Below are 27,070 nucleotides of genomic sequence, written 5' to 3'. Positions count from 1 at the left end.
GCCTGTTCTGAAATGGCCTGGCACAGGGCAGCACAGACTGCAGGGTCCCCAGCAGCCAGGAGCCCCTTCGCCGTGGCTGGAGCTGGCGTTTCTATTTATGATTCGCCTCTCATGCCCCTTCCCAGCACACCCAGCTCTGGTCTTCACGAGGGGCTGGGATTTTAGAGGTGGCTCAGCTGAGGGCACAGGGGTCTTGGCAGCTGTCACAACCCTCCTGAGCTAAATGCACAGCCCACACCTTGTTAGCTCTGGGCGGGCTGAGGCCCCAGCTCTGTCCTGGGATCCTTCCCAGTCACCCTCATGTCCTGGGCTTCACTTTTCCCCAAGGCAGAATCACAGCCGTGTGACTCACCCCATCTCAAGGGGACGGGCGGCTGGGAGGGCTGCAAGGCCTCTGTGAGGCCTGAGTGCTGGACTTGGGACTCCTGCTCCAGAGTCAGGGGCTAGGGCTGGGCCGGGCCCACCCAGGAGGACGCTGGCAGAGGCCCTGGGAGGAGGGGGAGCGGGCGCCAGCTCGAGGACTGGACATGTCTGACACTCTGTGTCCCACAGGGCTTGCCACGGGCCTGGGCACAGCTCCTGCCTCTGCTGGCCAACCTGGCTTGACCTCAAGCTGCCTGGGCCGGGACAGCCACAGCAGAGGCCAGCCCACGGTGACAAGGCCTGCTTCCAGCCTCTCCCTCGTGCCCCAGGCTGTGGGTCAGCCCAGTCAGCCCTGCTATGGGCACACAGCCCGATGCAGGCCCAGCTGGGACGGCAGCGACGCAGGTAGAGCTGCACTGACCTCTCCGGAGGGTCATTTGTGAACTCGAATCGAGGCGCCAAGTGCTCATGTGTCCTTTAAGCCAGGGGTGGACTTCCAGAAATTTACCCTTGGGACTAAAACCCCCTGTAATCAATATTTGCCGGAAGAGAGGCGGAGGGCTGGCAGTGGCATTTATGGGAGTGAGCATGTCCAGGGACACGTGGGTGCATCAGGGCAGGGAAGGCCGGGCGTGGCCCTAGACAGGGCACAGGGACATGCAAGGCGCTGGGGAGGAATAGGACCAGCCTCGGCGAGTGGGAGTTGATGCCCATGACCCGGGCCCTTCCGTCTCGTCTGGGTCTCCACCACCAGGAGCCTGTTCTTGCAACTCAATGCCCGCCATGGCCCTGGCCTCACCGAGCTGCCCTCGGTTCCCAGGACCTCTGGAGCCACTAGCTGGGCTCCTGCCTGGTCACTCTCCTGTTCTTCATCCTCCCCATGCCCCCGGCACCCAGCATTTGGCACACTCGCTGCAGAGGCTCCCATTCCATGGTGCAGACAGCTCTCCCTGCACTCCCAGTGGCCGAGCATGGAGTAGGTGCCAATGAATGCCTCCTGGGTGAGTCTGACCACGATGTGTATACAGTACAGCCGGGACTCCCCGGGGAGCAGGTTGGAAACTGCACCTGCTGACTTTCTTAAGTGTCTTTTGGGAAGGTGGGCTGGACCCCACCACATACTCCTTAAGGTCGTGAGGGGCATCAGGGTGGGACCTTCCAGAACCTTCCCCACTCCCTCTATTATCCAACGCTGACATGTGGGCCCCCACCCCTGACCTGGGGAGGCAAGGGCCGAGGAGTCAGGGAGGGTGGAGAGGAAGTGCCCCTCCCATGACACGCACTTTGCCCCCCACACCTTCCTGCTGGCAGCCCTGAAGGCGGGTAACAAGATGGAAGAACAGAGGTCACAGAAGAGAGAGGAACGGAGGTGAGCACCGAGTCTCTTTCCAGCGGCTGTCCAGGTGGAGGAGACAGGGCGCTGTCTGGGACCGGCTTCCATGACAGCGGGGCGGGGGCACTGTCCTCTGCGCTTTTGTACAACTTTGACATTTTCTATCATACGAAGCCAAATAGGAGAGGCTACAGATTTCTCTTGAAGGCCCAAACTGAAGGGAAATCCACTACCCAGATGGAGTTTTAAGAGGAGAATTTTGGAAGATCCTCAAAGCAGGAGAGGAAATTGGTGTGATAGCAGCGTCACATCCCCCAGAGGGAGGCTAAGGGTTTTTAAGAAGGCAAAGGTGACAACCAGCTAGATAAGAGGCTCAAACAGGTGAAAAATCAACTAATCGGCACAAGATAAAAGAGGTTATTAAGATAAGGGGATTAAGACTCAGGATGAGCTGGAGAATTAGCAGAGAAGGAGCTGAGTAGCCTCTGCTGTGGGTTGGCAGGGGCTGGCCAGGTCTCCTCCGTGGGCTGTAGCCTCCAGAGAGCATGGACCCCCACAGGCTCAGAACCTGCCCCAGCCCTGACCTCCCCACTGGGCCCACCACAGAGCCGCCTTTATATATCAGCTGCCAAAGCCACCTCCCGGCCACTCCAGCCCTGCGTATTAGCAGTAGCCCTTTCCAGAGGCTTCCAGCCTTATCAGAATGACTCTCCCACTGTCCAGGGCATACCAGATTTGAAACAGTCCCCCAGAGCGTCCACACCACCACTCTGGAAGCCCCCAAGGCCGGAATGTAGCAGAAGCCCAAGTCAGGCCCCCCAGAGCTGTCTCCTGTTCCCACAGGCGTGGGCTGGGGGGCAGTCGCCCTTTGGGAGACCTCCCAGCACCGCTACCTTATCTGGTGGCCAGGAAAGGGGCATGATCTTGCAGTGTACTGGGATGTGGTGAGGGAGGCAGTGGGTGCTGTGAATGTGGCTGACCCTCTTGCCAGCATGCTCCCTGTCCCCATCAACATCACCAGAGTGCTTGCCGCTCCATGAGCTTCCCCTGCCCATGTGTGCCTGTGGCAGGAGTGCTGCCTGCGCAGGCCATGGGGACAGTTTATGCATCAGGCAGCAGCAGCAGGTGCCCGCTGCAGCATTGCCCAGGCTCCTTTGATCTGATTTGGTCCTCACAGTCGTCCTGAGATGCAGGTCCTATCAGGACGTGTGGTTTCCAGCACACAGCGGTGCTCCCCGAGGCCCCTGGGCCCTGTCCCTTCTTCCTCTTTGATCATCAAACGACCCCACCCTCACTGACCAGTCAACGGGTGGTCACTGCCCTGGCAGGCACCATGTAGCCCGGGGCACCAGGGCCAGCTGTGGCTGCTGGTGAGTGTTCCCTGTGTGCCAGGTGCTGACACGCAGGAGTGTGATGGTGGCCTTGCATTCCTCTTTCATCCTGACTGCTCACCACCCCCTTCCCAGGCACACACACACAGATGCATGGACACACACAACCACATGCACGGCACACACACATACACATGTACACAGATGCATGCATGCACACACATGTATAAGCAGACAGATAGATATGCATGCACACACAGAGACACACACGTACACACACACAGCAAATCAGGATGCTGAAGCCAACCAGTGGCTGTTTCCCATCAGCATGGCCGCCACCTCCCAAGAGGGCACTGTTGCCCTCCTGCCCCAGGCAGGAGGCTCCAGGCTAAGGACTTCGTGCCTGAGGCTGAGCCAGTACAAAAAGGCAAGTCGCCCTCGGGAACCAGGGTCCCAAGTCCCCGGGGGGAGCAGACGGTGCTTTTCTCTCCCTCACTTTTTAAAGACAGCTTTTTTAAAAAAAATGTTTTTTGGTTCCCAGGTAAACATGTCTGATGCAACCACAGTCCTGTCCCGGGTTGTCTTCCGGGCACCTCCTTAGGGAGGAGCCCAGCAGCCCCCAGGTGGGCATGTCCCGCCCGTCCAAGCTGGGCTGCCATGTCAGCAGTGTGCAGGAACCATCTCAGGGGCAAGACAGGGGTCAGGAGGCCAGGGGATCAAGATGTCCCGCCCCACAGACACAGAGGCCAGCGGCCTGTGGTGTCATGAGAGCTCACTGGACAAACATGCCTCCACAGGGGAGCAGAACTCTTCTCTTCCCTGGGGTGGGGTCTCCCCAGTGGCCACACCCAACTTTCATTCCCAGCGGACAGCCTGGGTGCCCCAGGCAGCTCCTGGTTTCTTGGAAGGCCTCACTATTCTCATCTGTGAAATACAGCAACCCCCTGCTCCCTAGAACTAAACACGACTGTGATCACGCACGCCTGCATCTGTGATGTCATCCCCATGCCCCAGAATGCCACCCCTGGTCTTTCTACAGGTTCTGATTCTAGTCCATTTTCCCGGGAGTCACGGCAGGCTGCCCGCTGTGGCCACCCTCTCCCGATGGTGGAAGGATGACTTGTGTCTTCATGAAAGGTGTGTCCAAGTCCTAACCTCAGTACCTGTGACCCTGACTTGGAAACAGGGTCACTGCATGGGGTCCTCATCCAATGCCTGGGGTCCACCTGTGAAAAGACAGGGGAGGAGACGCAGACAGAGGAGAACATGCCATGAAGACAGAGGCAGAGATAGGAGCGATGCAGCCACGAGCCAAGGAACACCTGGAGCCCCTGGGAGCTGGAAGAGGCAGGAAGGATCCTCCCCCAGAGCCTTCGGAGGGAGTGCAGCCTTGCCGGCACTGGGATTTCAGACTTCTGGGCTCCATCACTGTGAATGAATCTGTGTTATTCTAAGCTACCTAGTTTGTGGTCATTTGTTATGGCAGCCCCAGAGCACTCACGCCCTGGGTACAGGGCTGGGAGCAGGGAAGGGCCTGGCCAAAGGTGTGAATGCTTCTTCCTCAGCCCCTCTGCCACCGGCATGAAGAAACTGCAGAAACGTCCCCGCTCCACACAGCAGGCGACCAGATGGACCCAGCACCAGCCTGACCTGGCCGCTTCCTGCCAGCACAGCTGTCTTCCCCAATCCCCATGTGCTGGGGGTGCATCCAAACCGACCCCTGCCCTTTTCCCCATGAGAAACCAAGGGGTTGAAGATGAAGCCTCATGTACCTTTATTTCCCCCACGGCACAAAAACAGTTCTTATACCCCTCTGGGATCCCCGCAGAACACACTGTCCTGGCGTTAATCCAAAAAGAAAACGGGTGACTCCTCGGAGAATGGTCCGTGACTCGGCAGATGCCAGTCTGCCCCATGGGAGGGGGTCTCCAGGCAACACAGCCATACTGTGCTGGGAACCTGGATGGGCCCCATCACTGGGGTCACCTTCTCCTGCCTCCCTAGGGCGGGCTTTGTAGCCCCGACAGCTGCCTGTTCCTCTGGCTGCTCCTGGAGAGGGGCCCATTCTCAAATCCCCTGGAATTGGCCACTGAAGGCCCCCCTCTGCCTCTCCAGCCAGCTCAGAAGTGTGCATGTCACTGATGCTTCTGGTGACACCAGCAGTACAGGCAGCCTTCACCATTAGGTCACAGTGAGAAAGCGAGGCCTTCTGCATTCTCTTCCCAGCCTCCTGATTACATCAAGGGACAAGAGTATGGGTCTTTATGGTGGCTCTGCCCCTGCTCATCTCTCTATTTAACGGAGGCAGAGTGGCCCTGGGCGCAAAGCTCACAGCAAACAATGTGAGTCCATGTGGCCAGAGCACACAAAAGCTAACGTGTAGTCAGTGGTTCGTGTTCATTGTGCATGTTTTGATAGTTACCTGCAATTTATCACAGGTGATGTTGATTTTTTAACTGCAGCAATGATTAACACATCTTCTAGGTATAAATGTACTTCAAAAAGAAGTGAGTTGATTTATTAAAGATCTAGGTCTTAAATAACAGTATAGGTGACATTGGATTGCCAAGGTGGTCTGCGCACACTGAAAGCTGTTCTAAAAATGCCAGAAGCTGCTCAAAATGTGGGGCCTCTTCCTGACCGAGAGGCTCCTGTGTTCCCTTCTCCTGCGGGCAGGGACCAAGCCTTGGTTTTCACCAGGTCCCCTTCCAGGGGGATCCCACGTGGAACAGCAGCGGGGGCCTGCAGGATTATCAGGAGTAGCCTGCAGGGTGCGACGGGCTCGGGCTCAGGTGAGGCGCGCAGCGCCCCTAAGCCTGGTTCTATCCTGAAAGGGCACCTAAACGTGAACAGAGCCGGTGCCTGCAAAACCTCCAGGAAGAGCTGGGTGCGAGTGGGCGTTTGATACACGCTGCTGGCTGTCAATACCGTGTGATCCACACTGGATGCTAAGCGAGAAACAGAAGAATGAAGAACACAGAAAAGTAAAGAGCCCTCTAAACAGCCCAATCAAGCATCATGGAATACCGCGTGCCAGGTCTCATTCATGCCTCTCTGGCACTTCCCGGGTCCTGCCGCATCCGTCCGCTCCTGGTTTGCTCGCTTTTCTCACAATCTTACTCATCTGGTTTCCTAGACAGCAGTGGGTGAGAATGAGCATTGACAGCCCTTCCAGCAAGGAGAAGAGGAGGAGTCTGGGGCCATTGAGAACAGGGAGAAACAGCCCACAGAGTGCAACATCCCCCAGGCGACAGGGGGTCCCGGCTACGAGGTGAGCTGCTTCCAATCCCAGTCCTGTCATGTAGCGGTGGGTGACTCTGGGCAGGTTTCCTCACCTCTCCGAGCCCCAGTGTCCCCATCTGTAAAATGGGGACAATAATAGAACTTACAGCATAGGGTTGTTTCAAGGGTTAAAGGAGATAAGTCATTCCAAAAGCCTCCATAAAATACATGTTAGTCATTATCAAAATTTGCTGTTATAATCACACAAGTCAGTAGGAAGAGAGTTCCAGTGTTTCTCATGCAGACCTCAAGGTTGCATGTAATGCATTTTGGGATATCCATGGAACAGGGCAAATGTGTTTAAACATCTGAGCCTCCATAGGATAAGCTGCTTTTGTGTGGGAAAGCCCCCTCTAGCCTGAAGATGTGGCTCCCTGAGGTCACAAATTCCTGGGGCTATTCCTGCTCTGGCAAACTGCGGGGGCTGATGACGCCAGCACTGTCGCTAGGGCTGAGGCCCAGGAATAATGAATGGCCACAGCCAGGAACAGGCGCCCACCATAGACAAACAGCATGTTCCTTGCACATTCAAAGCAGACACAGTTTAAAAATAATGAACAGGGCGGGAGGACAGTTATTTGCCTGCAGTCATTCGTTAAACTTCAATTTAAAAGCTGACCACAGGCTCAAGCTGCCGGGAAGCAAAGCCCCAAGTTGGCACGACTCCCGAGTGGCCCACCAGACCTGGCTGCGGGTGATGGGTGGGTGTCCACTACGGCTGCCCAGGAGAAGTCTTTCGTTTTCATTTTCTTTTTTGCTACATTTGGAGTTCTTGTTAGAGCCCTGGATAGCAGAGGCTCCATATAAGTGCAGCCCAGATAAGGTGGCTGCAGCTGGGAGCCCCGGGGTTACCGGCTCCCCAACAGCACTGTCAGCACCGAACACACAGCAGGGAGCCCCAGGGCAGGCCCGCAGCCCCCAAGGAAGGTCTGTGCCCGAGAAACACACAGCATTCAAACCGCTGCTGGTGTGTGGCCCCTTATCCACTTTCCCTGGAAGGAAAGGCCCTGTGTGGTGTCCAGAGGGCCGCTGTAGGAGGTGTTTGCTAGACTGGGCCAGAGGGCAAAAGTGAGGGAGCAGCTGACACACTCCAGCCCGCAGATCCTGGCCCAGGATGCTGGGACCTGGAGAGCACGGCCCTGCGTGCAACACCTGCCAGGTAGCAGGATGTGTTGTAGAGGGCTTGCTGACCCCAAACACGCCGAGTCATCCGCTGGTGGGACAGAGCGGCTGAAGTGTGGCCCAGGAGGAGTGAGCCCGGAAGCGTGAGCGTGCACCTGCTGACGCTTTGTTCACCAAGCGGGGGTCTGTACAGCTCGCCCAGGTTCCAGCTGATGAGCTGAGGCTCTTGGGAGGGCATAAAACAGTCAAGATTCAAGCAGGTGAAATCTGAGAACATTGCACACACTCATGGGTGCGGAAGGCTCTGATCACATCAAAATCTTACTCCCAGCAAATGCTGGGTCCTCACAGGGAATAAAAACAGAACCCACTGACGAGACGCCCGGCAGTGCGGGGGCCCCAGGGTTAGTCTTGCCGCTCCACTACCCATGGTTATGGGCTATATTGTGTCCCCACAATCCACGTGTTGATGTCTCAGCCCGTAGGACATGAGAAAGTGGCTGTACTTGGAGATGGGGTCTTTAAAGAGCCCCCTATATACCTAATGTAAATGACGAGTTAATGGGTGCAGCACACCAACATGGCACATGTATACATATGTAACAAACCTGCACGTTGTGCACATGTACCCTAAAACTTCAAGTATAATAATAATAATAATAATAAAAAGAGCCCATTAAATTAAAACAGGTCATTAGGGTGGGCCCTAGTCCAATCTCACTGGTGTCCTTATAAAAAGAGGAGATGAGGACACAGGCACACAGAGGGATGACCCTGCAAGGACACAGGGAGAAGGTGGTTGTCTGCATGACAAGGAGCGAGGCCTCAGGAGAAACCAGCTTTGCAAGGCCTTGATCTTGGACTCTAGCCTCTAGAACTGAGAGAGAATCAATGTCTGGGCTGCTTAGTGGTGGAAACCCCAGCAAACTCACACACCCGCCCAGGAGGGCCTTCCTGGGACAGATGGGCTACAGCTCCAGCTTCCTTGGGAAAAGGGGATTTCTCCCTGGCCACATCCGGAGGTGCTACAGGGCCCCTCTCCCAGGAATAATGCCCAGCACAGCCTGGCAGACTTGGGCTCAAATCCTGCCTGGACCACTTCCCAGCTGGTGACCTGGGGTGATCCCAAGCACCGAGAGGGGATGGGTGCCCCAGCTTTGCCACTCACTCACCCCAGCTCTGCCACTCACTCACCCCAGCTCTGCCACTCACCCCAGGTCTGCCACTCACTCACCCCAGCTCTGCCACTCACCCCAGCTTTGCCACTCATGTCTGACGCGGCCAGATGTCCAGGGCAGCAGCCACTATGCTGACAGTTCACTTCCATTTAGCCCAGCTTTGTGGAGATACCGCGGGTCTGGGGCTTGGCTGGTATTCCCAAGCCCCGTCTCCCTGTCTTTGGCGAGGCCACACACGTGTGGTTTCAGCAAGTGGGTGCTGTGCTAGAACGGGCTGTGAGCAGACCTGCAGAACCTCGGCTGGACCCTGCCCTTCCCGGGCCCTCAGTCTCAGGCTCAAGCCTGTGTTTCTGGTTTTAATTAACAAAATGTGTTGGTCACTGAGAGGCCCCTGGGGGGCCCTGGCAAACATCTTTGTATGGTGTGTCCCCTGGGGGCCAGGATTCCTCCCACAGCCCTGTGCTGAGGCAGAGTAAGGGTGGGGGTAGGGATGATTCCCTCTGGGACAAGGGGGAAGGGAAGGGAAGTCAGCACTGAGCACAGGAGGGACCAGGCCACATCTCGCTGGGCTGCTGACCCCACCCCGGGTCAGTCCGCCGGGGGAGTGCCCTTGGCTGTGCCCAAGGAAACCAGAACGCAGACCTTGCTCCAGGGACGGAATGGAACTACCAGAATGTCCTTCCGAAGGATGGAAATCCGTGTGATTTATGTACATAAAGCAAGGAAAATGTACAAGGAATACAGAACCACACAGAGAAGAAGAGGTTGCAGAGGGCGGTCAACTACTGTTTTTGCGACTTCTCTGCGACTCTAAAATGATCAGAAAGAAGGATGTGAGCAGAACGTCAGTGGTCACGTGACATCTGTCTGCGTGTGTTTACGGATCCATCCATATATAGTAAAGCCCAAAACCCGCCTGGGAGTGTGAGCCTGGAAACCCAGGATGGCAGCTCTGGGGAAAGAAGCAAGCTCTGGGGCCCTCCCTACACGTAACTTGTAGCTGTTGAAAGACGCCTGAAGCAAATACAGCCAGGTATCAGGACCTTGACAACGCTGGGGTTGGTTCTGTTATTCTGTATGGTTCCTGTGTTTAGACCTTTCACAATCATTCATTATGCATGAACGTTTTCATTAATGATATAGGCGCGATAGGAGGTGGCCCCTCCCTGCTCTGAGAGCCCGTGCCACTTCCACACAGGCCAAGGGCCAGCACCCGCGGTGAGCTGGCTCATGCTCCCACCAACCACTTCCCGAGGCACCTCCAGGAGGCTGGCCCTGCAATGGCCCATTTCACAGATGAGGAAACCTGGGGCTTTAGGACTTGCCTGTGGCCCCACAGGGTAGGGATTCCCACCTGCTTTGCCAACCGCTAAGCCCATGTTCTAAGCACTGCGCCCCTGTCCACGAGGTCAGACGGGTTACTCCTCGGGGCCCCCAAGGGCAGCAAGCTCCCAGCTTGCACAGGTCAGAACGTGAAGGACGCCTTTACAGGGCGGTGCTTACAGCCCAGGGCGCCTCTGTGCAAAACACCCAGGCCAAACACATGGGAGCAGACTCACGGCCCCCGAGGGAGGAAAGCAAGCGGCACTTCCCGAGAACATGGGAAAAAGTGGGCCTTGCGGGGCCCAGATCTAAGGGAGTCAGGGCCAGCAGCAGAGAGACCCTGACCCGTAAAAAGATGGGAAGGGGCAGGTAAGGAATGAGGCTGGACTTATGAGAGGTCACCCTGATGAGACAGGGTTCCAGGAGAAGGTGATGTCACCAGGAGACCTGGGGAGGCCAAGAGGGGGCCTGGGCACCAAGCTAGCTAGCCTAGATGTCTGGTGTCCCGCTGGTATTGAGGCAGCACCCCGATGGAGGCAGGCTTTGCAGGCCTGGGAAAGGCCTGTGCCAAGACAGAGAGGGGCAGGAGGGCCCCAGTCAGCTTGGCTCCATGACTGGGGTGGCTCCACAGGCCAGCCCTGTGCTCAGCGGGTGGGTGCCACAAGGCCACTTCCTGCCACCCACATCACTTTAGAGTGTGAGCACCCAACAGCCCATGGAGCAGAGACGAAGGCGGCCCCACCCCCGGCTGGCTGGGGACTGAGTAACTCGTTTTCCTCTGCTCACAACAATCAGATGAGGGAGAAACTGGCCCAGCCTGCTGGGCTTGCAGCAACCGGAAGGTTCTTCTGGCCGTTGGTGGGCACCTGCCAGCAGGGAGGGTCTGGGCAGGAAAGAGCCACATAGCTGTACTTGGTGCAGGGACGAGGGTGGGGATTCCTGATGGCCTCGACCACGGCAGCTGTGTGTGTTCAGCAGCACACTGGGGCCAAGCACCCTTGGGTGCCAGTCACCAACAGAGAGCACCTTTGTCCCCCTCTCTCTGGGAGCCTTCGTGGGAGCCTGGTTGCCGGGCTGGGGAGGATGACCCACTGTGGCACTGTAATGGGACAAACAACCAGGCCCTGTCCCGAAGCGGCCTCAGCCTCAGGTTTCCAGACGGGGCCCACATCCTGACATTTCTAGGTGTTCTTCATGCTCCAAACTCTCCCAACCTCCTGTGGCCAAGCGCCCTGCCCCGGCCTGCCCTTTGGGGACAGCTGTGCCGTTCCGAGGCAGAATCTAGGTCTTGGAGCAAGAGAGATCTCTGCTCTCCTGCAGGAGCTGGGCCCAAATTGGAAACCCAGCATGGGCGCTGGAGTGGGCGAGGGTTCCCTTCAAAGCTGGCTGCTCTTTTCCTCTGCCCCAAGGAGATCAGAGGGTGCCATGTGGGAGCACGCATTCCTACAAAGTACAAATGGCTCTTCGTGCCCACACTGGCACCTGCTTTTCCGATCTGCAGAGCGCTCTTCCTGTCCTGGCCCCAGGATGTGCAAGACAGCAGGGTGGAGCCTTGTGGGAAAGTGGGGCGTCCTCAGCAGCATCAGGCCAGTCCACCGCCCCAGGACCAGCCACGGGGACACCCCACGTGCAGAAGCTAGACTCATGGAGCATCAGTGACACATGAGACCTCTTCTGGGCTGCACACTGGTGCATGGTCAGTGACACATGAGACCTCTTCTGGGCTGCACACACTGGTGCAGGAGAGAGGGAGGGAGGAAGGACGAGAAAGATTTCCAATCACTCAGTCTCAAACCTTTGAAAATTAGTGGACGCTTCTCTCTGCATAAAACCTGGGGTGCATCCTCAAGATATAAAACAGCTCAAGGAGCAGGAGCAGATGGACCGAAGCCCTTGGAGAAGCCGGGGCCTCGGGAGTGAAGAGGGAGCTCTGGATGTCCAAGTTTCCTTCTTGGTTCCTGCCAGGGTGTTGCCCGTGTGCAGGAGCCTTAGCCCCACAGGTGTGGGGGTTGAGGGCAAATGTCAGGGATGGGGGTGCCTTAAAGATGGAGAAACTGCAGCCCAGCGAGGAGCAGCACCACGACCCTGCCATTATTGGGGCCCCATTTCCTCCGTCTCAGAGGGGAGCCTGTCAGATGCTGTGAGCCCTCAGGCCAGCCACCCTCTGAACACAAGGGACAGCAGGGTGAGGGCACAGGCGAGAGTGTGCACGTACCCTGAGGCCACTGAGAATGAAACATGAGGGTCTGTTTTTGCCCAGGAGACAGGTATGTTCTTGAGGTGGGCGCGGGGAAGAGGTAGAACTCTCAGGTGTCCCTGGGGCTGGGGGATCTCACTACCTCTGTAGCTCGTCTTTGAGCATTAATGCTAAGTCCCAGCACCCCATCCACAGCACCCCAGCCTCAGGGTAACGAGGCCTGGTACCTAACCCACAAAGTGCTCGCTGGTAGGGAGTGTGCAGGCCAGAGACTAAGGCATTCCAATTCTCCCTGGCTCTGCGCCAGGCCACTAACTGGATCCGCTGCACTCAGGGACACCATGTACTATGGTCCCTGCTCTACAGGTGAGGACAGCAGCCTCAAAGAGCCCAGGCCAACTGCTTCCCATGGACTTGCTGCCTCTTCACAGGTCAGGAGTCCCCTGAGACAGCTCAGGGCAGCCTGGGACCAATGCCAAATTCAGGAGCAGAGAAGGGCTAGAGAGGTGGAGGGTCTGCAGCAGGGACAGGGTCCACCTGGGGAGGGCCAGGGCCACGGCTGGGTGGGGTGGCCCAGGACTATCTGAGCCAGGGAGATGGTGGCTGGAGGGTGGAAACCTTTGACTGGCAGCCCATAGGGGTGGGGTAGGGGGTCATGCCAGTCACCCACACAATGGCTGATGCTCACCCAGCACTTGTGTACAAAGACCATCTCGGGACTTCTCACGGGCCGGCCATGAGCCTCACTTTACAGGAGGCAAATAAACTCTGCTGACCCTGGCACCTGGGGTGAAGAATTCCGGCTGCGTCTTCCTCAGCTAGGCCTTCTGATCAGATCCGAGGTGGTGCCTGCCACTATCACCACCATCAATCTCTTAGGCCCAGCCCCCTCCCTGCCCTGGCCCCGCCAGCCCTCCAGAACAGGGTCACATGCCCCACCCTGGTGCCTGCTGGCTCTGGCTTGAATTTTGCTAAATTTGGGTGACTTCCTAAGGCAGCGGGGCGGCGGGGGGGGGCGGTGAGGTTCATCTTGTAAGGAGGGCATCTAGTCTTCCTGCCCCACGGGCCAGCGTCGGGGCTCCTCTCCCTCTGGCCAATGTGGGGAGCCTCTCTAAAGTGCTCCCCTCCCGCCCAGGACCAGGAGCTGCCTCAAAGCAGCACAGTCCAGCAAGCAGGACGCCTGGACCCTTTAAGAGACCCGACTGCTGCGCCGCCGCATTCACCGCAATAGGCGGCCACGGGCGGGACGCACTGCTGCCAGAGTCCCGGCCCTTTAAGCGACCCACACTCCCCTCGTCGCATTCACCCTAATAGGCGGGCATACAAATGCCGTTGCCTGAAGCCGCAGCCCAGCGAATGGGACCCACAGCGGCGCGCCCTTTAGTTGACTCTTGTGTCTTATTCACGCAATAGCTGGTCATGAGAAATCCCGCTGGCTGCCAGGAAAGGGGCGCGGAGATGCGGATGCCCCCCACAACACCACGCCTTCCTCTGCTGACCATCCCCAAAGGCCGCTTTAAATGACAACCCGCCGCCCCCACCCCCACACCGAGCGCCGTATTCACCCCAATAGCACATCAATCCCTCCGCAGCGCCGGGCTACTGAGCGCTCCCTCCCCTGGCCGAGGAAGGAAGGCCCTTCCCCGCGAGGAAGCAGCTGAGAATGGGCCAGCGAGAGAAGGGACAAAGGCACGGGCGACAGAGCGCCCTCTGTGCTGTCCCTGAGTGCCTGGAGGCCCGTTGCCTCCTTGCTCAGAAGCACAGGGCACTTCCCAAGGGGCCATCCATGACCAGCAGTCAGAGGCATGCTGTCTCCAAGCTGGGGTGGTGCTTCTGTTCTGCCAGGTACGGCAGGGCTTACTGCAGGTTTGCAAACTCCCCTGGCCTTGGGTGAAGGGAAGGCGACCCCAGGCTGGTCACAACGGGCAGCCTGACCAGCTGCCTGCCGAGGTGGAGTATCCCTCAAATCTCCTCCCGATTTTCCACTTAAACTCCCTAAGAATGTACATATTTAGAGGGCATACTGTTCAGTTGTTGAGGCTCAACTTTCCCATTCATCCTTGTCTTTGTGTCAGCAGGGTCAGAGGAGATCCATGGGCCAGTTAAGTCCATCTGCATTCACCAAACACAATATTAGGCATCCCGAGGAGGTGAGACATCCTAAGGGCTGCATTCCTAAATCAGAGATGATAGGACCCTGGGAAGAGTCACACACTCTCGTCCTTCCCATCCTAGAGCGTGGAGGAAATGAGCTGGTCACGTCCCACACCAGCTGATGCTGGTGAAACCAGGACATGGTGGATGGGACTTGCTAGATGGGGGCAGCCATAATCTACTGACCTCCCTGGGATGAGACAGTATGATGGCTTTCCACATGTGCCTCACTTAACCGTAGAGCACCTACTGTGTGCCAGCCCCTGGGAAGAGAGCCCGGAGCAGACTTGCAGGCAACCGTGCACAGGGACAGACGCCGTGCACCAGCGGCACCCACCAGGGACAGACGCCACGCACCAGTGGCACCCACCATGAACCTGGCTTGGCCCAATCGCTTTCTCCATAGGAAGCCATTCAATTAAACAAATGTGATCATTTCAGTATAAATAAAGAGAAAGCAAAACACAGAGCTGAGAGCTGCTTTGGAATGGGTATCGGGTCAGGAACAGAGCCTCTCTCAGAGAGGCAGCATCCGAGCTGGGACCTGAATTAGATGGAGCCCACCAAGTGCAGATCCAAGGAGGGGCCGAAAGTAGAGGCACAGCCAGTGCAAAGACTCTGGAGTAAGAAGCCAGGGCTGAGGCCAGACCCCTGTGAGAAAGGAGGGGAGAGGGAGGGGAGGGGAGTGGGAGAGGAGAACAGGGGAAGGCAGGAGGAGTGGAGGGGCGTCTAGGGCCTGTGGGGTCTGGAAAGAGATCAGGACTTACTGAGACCCATGGCAAATCTCAAAGGGCTCTAAATGGGCAAATTACATGAAGTGGTTTATCTTTTTAAACACCATGCTGGCTGCTGACTGGAGAAGGGCTAGGAAGGCCACGAAAGGGGACCCTACTAGGTAGCTGATGTGGAGCTCCAGGCAAGAGCTGGTAGGGCCAGGAGGGGAGTGGAGGCCAGCCCTGGAGGGATCAGCCGAATGTGAGGTGGGCTGGGAGGCCGAGCAAAGCATTTGCTCTCAGCCTGGGTGGCTCTGAGATTTGCAACAAAGGCCCTTTAGGAATTCTGGATCCCTCTAAGCCAGCCAACAAGGCTCATGTCCCACCCCCTCCCCATCTCCCACCTCGAGCCCTGGTCCTGAGGACACAGCTGGTGCCCACTCCGCTTAGTGTAGACGTCAGCACAAGGCAACCTCACACCCTTGTGGACACGATCCCAGAGGCCCTGGCTCAGAACAACTGTGATGCTAAGAGAACAACGCAGTCCTTAGTCCAAGTCCTTTGTACTCGACCGCCAACTCTACCACTCTCTGGAGCAGCTTCACTATCTGCCCATACATCTCCACAGGAAAGGTTACCCAGCCATGGCCAAGACCCAGCCACCAAGGCCCCAAAACCCTTAAAAATCTTGACCAGCCCAACAGCCCCATCCTCAGGCTGTCAGTTGCCTCCTCAAGCTGCAGGCTCGGTAAGTCATCAAGCAAAGCTGGCATCGAGAACAATATTCTTTTCCTTTGTGCCGGTCATAAGCAGCATGAGGACATCCGGGGCAGCATGCCTGTCCCTGTCAGGAGGCCAGTGGCCCTCACTTGCACCACCCAACATCTACTCCCCAGCACACCGGTGCACTCCCTGGGCTCCCCTGCCAACCCTGCAAGCAGTGGGCACTTCTACCCACCTGGCCCTTGTACTCCACAAGGGGAGCTGCACCTAACGGCTCCCTCCCCGACAGCTCCCTTCCTATCAAAATGACCGGGATCCTTTTGGCATTGTGCACCCCTGGGCCTCGGCCCCTCTACAACCCCCTGTCCAGGAGGTCAGAGCTTCCAGCTCCCCAGGCCTCTCCGGGAGAACTCCGAGCTGGGTCCACAACATTTCTCAGCTGCGGTCACAGACTCAGATTCACCTGTCCCTTGAATAATAAATGGGAATGGGGGTGGGATGCATCTTCTGTCATCTTGGGTAAGTTCTCCACTTGCAGGCTGTGCCTGTATGTGTGCAGACGTGTGCAGGCTTAACCACAGAATCGGCAGAGAGCACCAGTCCCCAAAACACAGCTGTCAGAGACACACACAGCCCTTCCACCCGCCGGCTTGTCACAGTGTTTCTCCCTCCCCCAAGCGTTACATGTCAGATTACTATCAGCACTCAGAGCGAGGCCAGGATTTCAGGAGAGAAACTGATACCAGGCATTCTCAGCATAGTAAATACAATCCTGGGTGGGGGCGGGGCGGGGGGTCTTGCATTCGTATTCTGTTAAGAGCTGAAAGCAGTCCTTTGAAGAACATGGCCTATTCATGGCCCAATCTGGACCCAGAAAGGAGCCTCCACTGGACATGCAGGATGGCTGCCTGGGGTTTGACATCTGCAGGGTAGCCTCTCTGAGACCAGGCCCAGGACTGCAGGTCAGAGGCTCCTCATCCCGCCCATCTGCTGTGTCACCTTTCCTAAACACAGCCTGGTAAGACAGACACACGCGGTGCCTGCCTCCTGGCACCCCAGGCCAGCCCCACATGCATGCAGGCAGACAATAGGATCTGCAGTTCTGGAGCTTGAGACCTGAAGGGAGCAGCCAGGCACATGATGCCACCCCAGGTTGCCCCAAACCTGCCCAATGCCTGCAAAGCCCCCACTCACCTGGCAGGTTCAAGGAACAGCAAGGCCCTGTGTACCAAGGAGGTGGGATAAAAACGTGCAGAGGGGCCTTACTCTTGGGGGTGGGGAGCAGGGTTTCTGTTCAGTCTGGGATCTGGATCAGCCCTGGTGCAGGCAGACCCAAGAGCATCTACCTAGGATCCCAAAGGCTGGCCCACTTCTCCAGGCTTTGGGAGGCTGTATCAGGTGGGGTGGGACCCTTACAGAAGTCTGCCTGTAAAAGGCACCTTGAAGAGACTGGGGCAGACACACAGAGGGGAGCAAGTTACGAAATGGCAAGAGAGGAAATCCACTCAGCCGCTGTGGCAGGGCAGACCCGCTCAGCCCAAGGATGAGGGAGGGGCAATGGGCTCAGCCAGGGATGAGGGAGGGGCAGGTAAGCCCACCCTGTGACCCCTCCATACCCCCAGGAGTCACCCCAAACCCTAACTCCAGTTGGCTTCTGACAGGAGGCAGCCCAGCGGTCTGGGTGGGGGCTGGGGGCGGTGCCTGGGAAGCCCAGGACGGGCCTGTTCCTCGGGGGGCTGCAGACTCCAGCCTCCTTCCTGCCTGCCCCACCCTCCCGCGCCCCCCTCCCCGGGAGGAATCTTCAAGTGCACAAGACCCTCTTGAGGACTCAGGCACCTCAACAATCCCTGAGGCTCCATATCTTCAGGGGGTCAGTGTCCCAGAGATGGGGGCTGTGGGCAAGCGTCCTTCCCTAGCCTGTAATCCAGGCAGCCTCCTGACTCTGCGGACTCAGACACAGCAGTCCTCCCAAGCCCGCAGCTGGGACGCCAGACTCAGATCCCAGACCCCATGCAGACCCATCAAGACCTGGCTCCTTGGAGCCCGCGTCGGCCGAGCTGGGGACACAGACCAACGACTGGCCAGGGTCTGTGGTGGTCAGACCCAGCCACCCTCCCTGGCGGTCCTGGCTCCTTTAAGCCCCACCAAGTGGGGAGCCGAGCTGGGCGCGCCGCTTCCCACTCACGGGCCCCACCCGCCCCAACCCACCAGGCGCCGACCCACCCTGGCCCGGGGCGCCCCCAGGCTCCTCCGCTCCCCCGCGCGCGACCGGCTCCGGCGTGGCTCCGCGCACTAGCTACTGCCAGGGTCCGCGGTGCTGCGGCGCGGGCTCCTGGATCCCTTCGGTCGGCCCCCCGCGGCCCTCGGTTCGCTCCGGCCCTGCCCGGCGGGGCCCTCCGGATCCTTCCCAGCCCGCCATCCCCCCGCCGTCCCCCGCCGCCCCTCGGGCCGCCGTTCTCCTACCTCCTACCGTGCCGCGAACTCGGTGCTCCGGGCCGGCCGGGCGCGCGGGGGCTCCGCTGGCGGCGCGGGCCTGGCTGCAGGAAATGCCAGCAGCTGGTCCCCCCGCGCGAGGCGGAGCGAGGGCGCGGCGGAGGGAAGAGGCCCAGGGAGCCCGGAGGCGGGAGGAGGAGGCGCGGCGGCCGCAAAACCCGGGCCGAATCGCGGCGCGGAGCGGGCGCCCAGGGGGCCCCCCACCGGCTGCCGCTTCTCCTCGCCCCCCAACCCCCCGCGCGCACTCCGGGGCTCACACTCACCCGGGCGGCCAGAGGTCGGGACACTCAGCTGAAAATGGCCAGGAGGCTTGGCGAGGTGGGCAGTGGTGAGTGGGGTCAGCTTCGTGGGGTTCTCCAACTTGGTGCAGGCCCCCAGCCCACCCTAGCCAGGGTGCGAGGCGCCTCCTCTCCCTTCCTGAACCCAAGAAACTGTCGCCGTTTCTCCCCGTCTCAGGAGCCATCAGAACACAAGAGGAGCCCCAGACATCTGAGCCCATTGTCCCTGCCCCTTATGTGCTAAGAAGGACCCTCAGTCACACTCTGTTTCTAACTGTACGTCTTTCTCAGGACCCTTTTGACAAGAACCTACCCTCATGTGCATTTCTTCCTGTGTTTTCTCCTCACCTTCTTCTACCCCCCAGAGACCTTTTTAGACCCCTCAGTTCTCTCGTATATAAAAGACATTCTAATTCCCCTAAACAGCATCCCCATGGGAGCTGAGAAGTCCTCTCCTGGCCCCTGGCTCCCTGCCTGTAGACCCTAAATTGGGTGTGAGCCCAGGGTTGGCCCCAGGGCGTTTGCAGCCGTAGTGTCCAAGCCTGAGGTGCACTGCAGGTCCTTCCTATGGTATGTCCCCAAATGACCAGAAAAACTGGGAGCTGGGCTCTGGCATCCCCAGATGTAGGTAGACCCCAAGAGGGCGTGGAGCCTTTTCCACGCAGAACCTTAAAAGGGACAACTGACCCTCTGCAGAGAGCCCCGGCCTCCTCCGCAGGCAGAACTGCCACTGACACGTGTGTTTCCACAGTTTAACGCTGCACGTGCATTTGGGAGGCCGTAAGCCTGGCTATCATGGGCGTCTGCAAGACCTCCCAGCAGGGCTGTGGAGGGCGAGCGGCCCAGGAAGGTTCCTTCCAGCACCTGAAGGGGGAGCGGCACAGCATGCAGGTGCTCTGCCCACAACAAACCAGACCCCTTCCTGTCTCAGCCCTGGCCTTGCCCACCCCGTTAGACAAGTTGGTGGGTATCCTCCTGGGGATAGCAGCACCAGCTGCTTGTGTGCTGATCACAGGAACCCACGGCTTACGGAGGCGAGTGGGCTGCTCGGACTTGCGCTAAGCTTACCCCCAGGGCTAGCATTGCCATTCCATAGTCACCTTGTGAGGCCTTGGGATGCAGAACTGCTCAGTCAAGATGCTCAGGGCCATGGTGGGACCCTGCTCCGCGTGGCCTGTGGCAGGCGGCCTCTGCCTCTCCAGGAGAGGGTCTGTGCAGCTGGGATCCACAGACACCTGCTGGGTCTGCTCTTTGAAGACCCTGCCCAAAGCTGAGGTGCTGCTGCCTGGTAAATTGCTGGTTGCTGGAGCCAATCCAAAGGGAATTAGGGAAGAAAACAAAGCCCCTATCCCTAGGGCGGAGGTCTCCGGGGCCGAAGTAGGGAAGGTTGCCAGTTGCTTGATGCTGGCTGTCCGGGGCCTGGGTTTCATGAAATGACACTGCTGAGGGCAGAGGTCAAAAGCCGAAGAGGCACCTGACAGAGTGGGGGAAGGGGCCATAGATGACAGCAGGGTGGGGCTGGGGTGGGGCAGGTTGAGGGTTGAGCCTCTCACTGGGTAGTGTCTGACAGCCAGATGGCCACGCAAGAAATGAAGAACACGCCACCTGCCAGGCTCAGCGACAGGTGTCAGTTGTCTGCCCCACTTCCCAGCAGGCTCTGCATTTTTCCAGAAAGCCCCATTTCCAGCCTCTTGCCTGGTTTTGGAGAGGCAGTGAGCCGACGAGGTTGCCCCCAACAAGAGGTAGGTCCGAATCCTGCTGCTGCCAGAAAGAAGCTCTGTCACCAGGCAGTGGCTTGTTCCTCCTGGGACCCCGCTTCCTCTCCTGTCAGATGGACACGGCATCTGCGCCTGGTGGCCAACGCAGGAAATGAGGGCGTGAGAGGCCTCAGAGATGGGCAGAGCCAGGTGCCAATGGCACCAGCTTTAGGGGGGCACGCCCAGTAGGCCCCACCATCCAGGAGCCCTTGAGCAAGTTTGTGCAACTGGCCGTGCCTCAGTTTCCTCATCTGTAAATGGCGATGACCAGAGCAGTTTCTGCTGCATGAGCTGCCGTAAGTCCCCAGTGGGCCAACAGAATTTGCAAGCGCTGGCTGTTGATGGGCACTGGGGACCATGAGTGGACTATGGGAAGGAACGGCTTGCAGCGCCCAGCTGGTTAGTTTGGAATTTATGGTAATTCAGAAAAATATGTCTGTGATAAGTAAGAATTTAAAAAATGCTTTGCAAGCACAGTGCAATTTAAAATCAGGGCAGTTCCAATCCAAATCTCCAGAATGGCAGTTCTCTGCTAGGGGCGGTTTTGCCTCCAGTTTCCAGGTGGCATTTGGCACTGCCTGGAGATAGTTCTGGTCATCGTCATTAGAGGTTGCTACTGGTGTCTAGTGGGTAGAGGCCAAAGATGCTGCTAAACACGTTGTCATGCACGGGACAGCCTCCACCACAAAGAGTGACCCGGCCCCAAATGCTGGTCATGCTGAGGTCAAGAATCCCTGCCCCAGAAGTGAATACATGTCCACCTGCTGGCATCACACCTTGGTTTTGGGTGGTTGGTCTAAGCCCCCAAAGCCTCCTGCTGATGGAGCCCTTACCCTGTCCCAGATTCTTTGCATCTCATCTACTCCTCCTGACACTGACTGAGGAGTGAATAAGATGGCTGTGGGCACCTTTCTCGTGTCAGACCCTTTTCTGAGAGCTTTAGACACTTGGTGCATTTAATCTGCCTCACAACCTTATGAGCTAGTTCTGTCGTGATTGGCTCCATTTTACAGATGGGGAAGCTGAGGCATGGCAGGCGAGGCAGTCACCAACCTCTCTGGCCCCCGAACTGTGCTCTGATCCGCTGTGCTCTGCCACCTGGTTCATGATGAAGACCCACCGGCTCAGAGGAAACCCCCCCGCAAAATCCCCTGCCCCTTCTGCTACATCTGGCTGCCTCCCTGGGAAGGGCTGGGGTGGCCAGGACATGTGGGAACAGGGCTGGGCCCAATCCAGAGGAGGTGCCACCAACTGGGGAAGCCTTGCTCAGGGCTTCAGCCACTACAGGAGCCAGCGGGCTGGGTGTGGCCCCCTAGGGAGAGAACTTAAGCAGGTGTCGGCCGGCAAACTGTCATCCGTTATCTCCTTTAGTCCTTTTCAGCCTGCTTTTTTTTTTTTTTTTTTGAGACGGAGTCTCACTCTGTCGCTCAGGCTGGAGTGCAGTGGTGCAATCTCGGCTCACTGCAACCTCCGCCCTCCGAGTTCAAGCGAGTCTCCTGCCTCAGCCCCCTGAGTAGCTGAGATTACAGGCGCCTGCCACCACACCCGGCTAATTTTTGTATTTTTTGTAGAGATGGGGTTTCACCATCTTGGCCAGGCTGGTCTTGAACTCCTGACCTTGTGATCCACCTGCCTCGGCCTCCCAAAGTGCTGGGATTACAGGCATGAGCCACCACGCCCGGCCCTTTTCAGTCTTCTAAGGCAGCAATAACCACTTCAGATGAGGAAACCGAGGCCCCAGTAGTAAGGGGTGCACCTGGACTTTGGTGGGTCTCCGGCTCCTAGTGGGACACCTGCCTGGTTTCCCTGGGCTGCAGTGGGGAGACCCAGGGGTGAGCCTGGGCCCTGCTGCCCTCCCTGCTGCCCTGAGGGCACATCCACCGCCAGGTGTGGTCTCCTGTGGGAGCCCATTCTGTTTTCTTCCCTGTGCAGCGGGAGGAGATTACATCTCCCGTAGGCGGTGGGGCGTCAGTGAAATTCAAAGCGTCCAGATAGTCTCCATGGCACAAAGCTCATCATAAAAACATCGCAGCAGGTATGGACCATTTGCCTTGCGCCTGGCACTATGTCCTCAACTTCACATGACCGGATTGCATCTCCCCGCACTGCTGGCAAGCCTGTGGTTATCAGTATCCCCACCTTACAGACGCTGAAGTGGAAAGTCAAGGAGGTGAAGCCACCAGCTCCAGTCTGGCCACTGGGGAGCGTCCCAGGCAGGACTGGAAGCTAAGCTAGCGTTCAGGTTACAGGAGGCAGGCTCTCCCCGCTGTTCCCTCCTTCAGGGCTGGACATGTCTGCTACTTTGGGCCACCAGCCATGGGAGGGAGCCAAGTCCTTTCCTCTCCTGGATCCCACAGGGGTGCAGGGGCTGGGGGCCTGAGGAGGAGCAGGGACGTACTGGATCCCCACATGCGTTCCTCCCCCTCTTACTAGGGAGACTGTGGTGGTGTCTCCTGGGCTGAGTCACGAAGCCAGGTGTGGGGAGCGGGGCGGAGCAGTGGCTGTTTTCTGTTCTTTTGTTTTTTTCCTGGGGCAGCCTGCAGGACTCCCTTCCCAGTTCTGGGCCGCACTGCCCACAACGTGTCCTGAGCAGGCCTGCTGCCTGAAGGCTCACTCCGGCTCTCTGGCTCTGTCCTCCTGTCTCTCTCTGACTCTCTTACTCTGTGTCTCTGTCTGTCTCTCTCTCTCTCTGATGCACACGTGTGCATGCACACACACACATGCACACCCACACACACCCCTGTCTTCCAGAAAGCCACATCTAAACTCATGATTCAGGCATTGTAATATGATCGTAATAAAAATGGAGTTTCCCACCTCTCTTGGTGACAGTATTTGGACTCCTGCCTGAAAGGACAAGAAGGTGCTATTTATAGGGTCAAAACCTCCGTAGGACTCAGTGGGAGGCTGAGGTGGCTCCGGGGGGCTGTGGGTGCTGCTCAACGGCATTGGATATGTGGGATAAGCTCGTGCTCAGACATCCCCACGAGTGTGGAGCCAGTTCTCAGAGGTGATTCCCAGGGTGGCGGGCTCTGCCTGTGGCCCTGCTATGGGCAGCCAGCCCTATGCCATCCTCCATCACACCTGGCCAGGAGGAGGAGCAGGGCCTCGTGGGCACAGCAGTGAGGTTGGGATACACCCCAGAAATCTCACGGAGTAAAGAGAGAAGTGCCCAGAGGTCCCCAAAGCTAGCCGGTGCCCAGGCTGAGTGGAGGCAGCTGCTCCGGGGAAGCTGCTGGCTGTGGGCGCTGGCTTGGGCTCCAGCCAGGCCTCTTCTCAGGAGTCAGGGGCACGCCCAGCTCAGGACCTGGGTTTAGGAGCCCCTTGCCTGTCACCCTTGGCCATGGGCTGCATCTGCCACACTCGTGGGCATCTGCCTGCCCCACAGTGGTGCTGGAGGCAGGGAGGGAGGCTGGGAGGGGGCAGTTCACAGGGGCCCAGGCTCCTGCTTAGGGCTTGGGGGGAAGCTTCTGCCCCCACTCTGAGGAAGGAGGCAGGGATTCTCCCTGCCCAAGAAGCAGGCACAGCATGTCGGGCAGCTGTGGGTGTGGAGAGAGCCCCGGGCAAGGCCGCAGAGACCTGGGGGTAGGGTCTCCTCGGTGCTGGTACCCGAAGGAGCAGATCAAGGGGCACCTGGAACAGACACATCTCAAAGGGAGGCACATCGTGTCTGAGTTCTCATCCAGGAAGCCCGGTGTGTCCACTTGGGAGGCTGCAGACCCCGCAGGTGGAGGGGCAGCCTCCCGGAGCCTGCTCACTCAGGCGATGCTCCCTGGCAGTGACTCCTGAGATCAGAGCTGGGTCTTGAACCTCCACGTTGGCTTGGGGCTGAGGACCTGCTGCAGGAAAGCAGGGCCCTTCTGGGACGCAGACGAGGAGGAGAGGGCTGAAGCAAAGCTGAGGCCTGCCCTCTGCATCCTGGGTGCATGTGCCCCTCAGGAAGAACCAACAGCACCTGCCGTAAGCCAGAAGTACACAGGGTCACCTCATCCAGATCTGGCTCCAAGTTAAGGAGACATTGAGCCTTCCTAGTAAGTCACTGACAGCCCATGAGGGTGACCCCATCCCTGACCTCAGACTGCTGGTGCTCGAAGACACGCAGTGACCCTGGAGGATGTGAGGACCGCATGAAACCCCGGTGTTTCTCCTCAACCAACAGACCAACTGTAAACAGGTGTGCTCGTTTCCCGGAACCGCCAGAACAAAAAGCTACCACACGCCGGGAGGCTTGAAACAACAGGAATTGGTTCCCCCACCGTTCTGGGGGCTGGAAGCCTGAAATCAAGGTGTCAGCAGCTGGGTTCCTTCTGGAGGCTCCGGGGGAGGGTCCTTCCCTGCTTCTCCCCAGTTTCTGCTGGCCAGCAATCCTTGGCACTCCTTGGCTTGGAGATGAGTCCCTCCAATCTCTGCCTCCATCCTCAGCCACGGCGTTCTTCCCTTTCTGTGTCTGTGTCTCAAATCTCCATCTCCTTTATCTTATAAGGGCACCAGTCATAGGATTTAGGGCCCACTGGGGTAATCCAGGATGATTTCATCTGAAAATCTTGCATTTGATTAGATCTGCAAAGACCCTATTTCCAAATAGTGTACATTCACAGGTACTGGGAGTTTGGCCTTGCACAAGGTACCCTTGACAGTGTTGTGTTGATTTTCCGGTTGAATGCCATTGGTTTTGGTGAGCCGGTTGAACTTCTTTCCTGTCCTAAATGCTTGTGTTCTGGGTCTCTGTTGAGTGCACAGCCTTGGGGCCGGAAGCCTCGATGGAGCAAATCCTGGCTCTGTGCCTCAAGCTGGAGGCCGTTCCTGGCCCCTACTAATGGAGAGGGTTGAATGGGGCGGTCAGCACCTCCCAGGAGCAGTGGAGGGTCTACGCTTTTGCTAGAAGTTGCCCTTTCGGCTTGGGATTTCCAGCCAGGAAGAACTGGATACCCCGAGGGGCAGGATTTTGGCAAATTTACATTGGGGTGGAAGGCTGGCTTCCCTCCAGGGATCTTCAAACTGCCCATGGGAGGATCATGGGGAATCTGGCACATCTGTCTTCCACCTGTTGGGGAGGGCCTGGGGCTGCTTCCTGGTGACACAGTGAGTGGGTGCAAAAAGGAAACAACTGTCCCAAGGCAGGATCTGACCAAGGGAATCTGCAGGCTTAGTGGCCAGCCTGTGATGCCCAGGAGAGATGCCACCTTTTCCTCTCGGGGTACAGAAACCCAAGACTGCAGAATGGCATGGCCAGGTCTGTGGAGTGGGAGGAGCATCCCAGATGCTGCAGACCCTGCTTGTACTCACAGGGCCACCACTGAGAAGTCACTTTCTTATGGAACTGGTGTTGGTTGGCAGGTGTAACTTGCGCACTGAGAGGCAGATGGAAAGGCCCTAAAGATGACCAAGATCTGGAGGGAGGGTCACCCAGGACTCAGGACAAGTCAGTATTGGGGCATGCATAACCTGGGGCTCTCCTATCACCCCTGCAGGAACAATGAGACAGCCCAAAGCTGGAGATGGCTACTCTTTTTTTTTTTTTTTTGGAGACAGAGTCTCTCTCTGTCACCCAGGCTGGAGTGCAGTGGAGTGATCTTGGCTCACTGCAACCTCCGCCTCCTGAGTTCAAGTGATTCTCCTGCCTCAGCCTCCCAAGTAGCTGGGACTACAGGCACCTGCCACCACGTCTGGCTAATTTTTGTATTTTTAGTAGAGACAGAGTTTCACCATATTGGCCAGGCTGGTCTGGAACTCCTGACCTCAGGTGATCTGCCCGCCTCAGCCTCCCAAAGTGCTGGGATTACAGGCATGAGCCACCACGCCCGGCTGATGGCTACTCATTTAAGAGGAGCTAGAGCAGTGATTCTGAGTGTGTGCCTGGAGTCTCCCAAGTGGACAGACTCAGCCTCTGGGGGTCCTTGGGACCCTTTCAGGAGTCCAAGAGGTCGAAGTTATTTTCATTGTAATACTAGGATGCTATTTGCCCTTTCCACCCTTTTTCTCTTACAACTTACAGTGGGGTTTTCTGGAATCTGCCTATGTGTGATATTGCAATGGAGAGAATACAGAAGCAGATGCAAGGACTCAGCTAGCATCTGTTAAGCCAGGCATTAAGGAGACTCACAAAAATGTACAACAATGCTGCTCTTTTCACAAAATATTTTTGTTTTGTAGAATATGGTTGGTTCTCATAAATAATGGTTATTTACATTAACAATGTAATGGATTTATAATACTTTTTAAATGAATAATTAAATGCAGATTTTAAAACATTTAGTGAATACTGATAGACATAACCTACAGAAACAAATGTTCTTTGTGGTTCTCAGTAATTTTTTAAGACTATAAAGGACCCTAAGACCAAAAGGCTTGCAAACCATGGATGTAGAGGATGCTGGAAGGCAGAGTAGGGATTCCAGTATGGTGTGCTGAAGAGGGGTTAGGCTTTGGGGTCAGAACTGGCTGTGAATCTAGTCTTTGCCATCCTCACCTATTCCTCTACTGCCATTGTCACCTCAACCACCACCATCATTATCACCACCACCACCATTACCATCATCAACCATCATAGCTTTCATCATCATAATCACCATCACCACCACCACCATCATCATCATCATCATCACTATCCTCACCATCACCGTCATCACCACCACCATCATCATTACCACCATCATCAACCATCATTGCTTTCATCACCATCACCATCATGATCACCATCACCACCTTCATCATCATCACCATCATCACTATCACCATCATAATCACCATCACCATTATCATCATCAACCATCATTGCTTTCATCATCATCATAATCACCATCACCACCACCACCATCATCAT

At 57.3% G+C, this 27,070-nt stretch overlaps 1 protein-coding gene across 2 annotated transcripts in view; it reads right to left on the bottom strand.

The window, feature by feature from the left end:
- Positions 1-18,317, bottom strand: part of OSBPL5 (oxysterol binding protein like 5) — a 78,709-nt gene extending 60,392 nt beyond the window's left edge. The window contains exon 1 of one of the 2 annotated variants that reach the window (XM_055271577.2): positions 18,183-18,317. The gene's annotated coding sequence lies outside the window, so the exon portion shown is untranslated. The remainder of the gene's footprint in view (positions 1-18,182) is intronic. The other variant, XM_055271593.2, reaches the window with a different exon arrangement.
- Positions 18,318-27,070: the final 8,753 nt, after the last annotated feature.

The sequence above is a fragment of the Symphalangus syndactylus genome, chromosome 1 (assembly GCF_028878055.3).
Source record: "Symphalangus syndactylus isolate Jambi chromosome 1, NHGRI_mSymSyn1-v2.1_pri, whole genome shotgun sequence".
In the NCBI taxonomy this organism is placed as follows: domain Eukaryota; kingdom Metazoa; phylum Chordata; class Mammalia; order Primates; family Hylobatidae; genus Symphalangus; species Symphalangus syndactylus.
This window is presented reverse-complemented; position numbering and strand designations above follow the sequence as displayed.